General features: G+C 48.0%; 1 pseudogene across 1 annotated transcript; it reads right to left on the bottom strand.

The window, feature by feature from the left end:
- Positions 1-262: 262 nt before the first annotated feature.
- On the bottom strand, positions 263-1,220 carry LOC307175968 (macrophage immunometabolism regulator-like; annotated as a pseudogene). Its single transcript has one exon. The product of its transcript is annotated as a macrophage immunometabolism regulator-like (transcript).
- Positions 1,221-2,757: the final 1,537 nt, after the last annotated feature.

Below are 2,757 nucleotides of genomic sequence, written 5' to 3'. Positions count from 1 at the left end.
GCCTTTTTTTCCTAGCTAAAAAGCTATGCAAACGAATGGTCAACATTCTGTTTTCCTTGCAGTTGCGTGCTCTAGAATGATTTTGCCTCAAGTACCTGTGATTTCATTCCTGTATTCAAAATTTGATCCAATTTTTATGTTCCAGGAACACTTAGTTGATTTAACCATCTATAATGTAAACAGTCCTGTACAGAGTACAACAGTGGAATTTTCAAGCCAAGCGTAGTCTGACCTAAACTGGTTTACACTCTCTGCAAGTCACTCACGTATTATTCCTAGCAAACACACGGTCCCCTCTGAGGGTTAAGTGTTGAAGCTGGTACTGTAGCGCTTCTGTGTCAGTGGCTCCTTGATGTTCATTTTATCTAGATTGAGATAGTCCAGAGATTTGGAGTGAGCTCTCTTACCTTTAAGAAGACAGAGGCAGAGGCCCATGGAGGGCCTTTTTAAGGTTCATAAGGTAAAGATTTAGTGCACTTGTCTCCTGGACTGGGCATCCGCCTTCGCCTCCTGCCATTGACAGCTGGAATCTCCTACTGCAGGTAGTACTTCTGGTTTTATACAAATGAGAGGAATACGCAAGTCCTGCATCCAGCTGTTTCGAGCGCAAGGAAGGCACGGCTTCTCCCTTACTCTCTTTACCTCCGGTGCACTTCTGGGCTAACTTCGGGAGTTCCTCACCAGTCGTGGAGAATCTGGTAGCCTGACACAGTCCGGCGCATCGGCGAGCACTGAGAGCTGGAACAGCGGGGCTTCTCCGCCTCTGCCTTTCCCGGGAGCTCACCTCAGCCACGGGCAAGGGCAGGCTGGTCGGGGACTTCTGGACTCTCCATTAATATCTACTTCCATTTTAGGCACCAGTCTGCACATAGCAGCCTAAATCCCAGAAGATATCACTGTCCAATTTCTAATGAGTCCCAAGGGAACACAGGCATAATAATTTTTCTGCTCCAGATACAGTGGCCCACAGCTCTGCTGCCTCCGCCGTGCTTGGGGCCGCAGAGACTGAGACAAGGGCGGGAGAGGCGCAGGGTTGCAGCGCCGAGAGATCTGGGCTGAGGCCGCCAGCCGGGCACCCTCTCCCACCTTTAAGATTTCTAAATACCATCTGTATCTACTACACGGTAATATAATGTAATTTAATTCCCCCAAAGGCAGGTAAATATAGAAGGAAAAACTTAGAGGTCAAGAATATGGAAGTTTGTGTGTCTTGCTGTGTATGCATAAGCATAAATGATTTAGAAAATTTGGAACACAATCCAGGCGTGGCTGTATGGTGTACTTCCAGACCAGGGGAGAGGGTGTCCTCCTTTTTATTTGCGGACTTGAAACCCTGGCATGGTTCAGGACCAGAAATGGCCCGTGGCCTGAAGGTCTGGGGATGCAGTGTGTGACCACATGCCCTGCCACCAGTGGAGGGGTTTACTGCATATTCATGACCCACGCTGAAGAAGCAGGAACAGTAAAACAACTGCAAACCGGATGAGAGTGTGCTTTGCACCCAGTGGAGTCGGGTAGACACAGGAAGCATGTGGTAAGTGCAGGCTGTACTTACCCTCCTGAATTGTTAGAAATTCTTTCCCATGGTTATTAAGCAATTATTCCCTGCCAGAAGGTGCATTCTGTGCAGAGGGTTGAAATCCTTTCATCATGTGTTGTGTTTGAGTTAACCGTTTCCTGTCTGTTATGGACTGAATATTTGTATGTCTCCACTCCCTACAAATTCATGTTGAAGCCCAACCCCCCACTGTGGAGGTATTTGGAGATGGAGCCCCTGAGGAAGCAATTAAGGTTAAATAAGTTCACAAGAGTGTGGCCCTGATCCAATAGGATTTGTGTCCTTATGAAAAGTGACACCAGAGAGCTTGCTCTCTCTGTCTCTCTCCCCCACCCCATACCATGCACCAAAGAAAGGCAAGGTAGCTGTTTGCAAGCCAGGAACCTTGATCTTGGGCTTCCAGCCTCCAGATCTGTGAGAAAATGAATTTTAAGTCACCCAGTCTGTGGTTTTGTTTTTGTGTTTTTTTTTTTTTTTTGCGGTACGCGGGCCTCTCCCTGTTGTGGCCTCTCCCGTTGCGGAGCACAGGCTCCAGACATGCAGGCTCAGTGGCCATGGCTTATGGGCCCAGCTGCTCCATGGCATGTGGGATCTTCCCGGACCGGGGCACGAACCCGTGTCCCTTACATCGGCAGGCGGGCTCTCAACCACTGTGCCACCAGGGACGCCCCAGTCTGTGGTATTTTGTCATGGTAGCTGGAGCTAATAACCCTCCAAAAGACAGATAAGAGCACTTCCTTCCAGAACACACCAGAGAGGTCAGTCTTGTTAGGAAAAGGAGTGGAGAGAAATCTAGAGGTTGAGACCTAACTGGAAAGGCAGGCCAGAGATGGGTGCTTCAGCTGGGGATAGTGATGGTGATAGTGGGATTTCCTGAGCAGTGGGAGGCAGCAGAGGGAGCTGGGTATCCAGAGGAGACAGAGAAGTTGCCAAGAGAAGGCATTGATGACAACTTTGTACCTTCTTTATGATTTTGCTTGTGAATCACCTTGTCAGGAGGCACAGAGTAGTTGCTCAATAAACCTTTGGGTTAAACACACCAATTCCTTTGGACATGGATTTGCTCTGGCACATTGCTTATTTGTCGTATATGCAGAAGGGTAAATGTATCCAGTAACTATTTTAGTCTTGTTAGTTTAGGCTTTCAAGAATAAAATCTTTATTACCCCAGGAGTACCAAATAGGGAGATTTCTTCCCA

The sequence above is a fragment of the Stenella coeruleoalba genome (assembly GCF_951394435.1).
Source record: "Stenella coeruleoalba genome assembly, chromosome: 17".
NCBI classification, from domain to species: Eukaryota; Metazoa; Chordata; class Mammalia; order Artiodactyla; family Delphinidae; genus Stenella; species Stenella coeruleoalba.
Note: the sequence above shows the minus strand (reverse complement) of the source record. Positions and strands in the feature narration are given on the sequence as shown.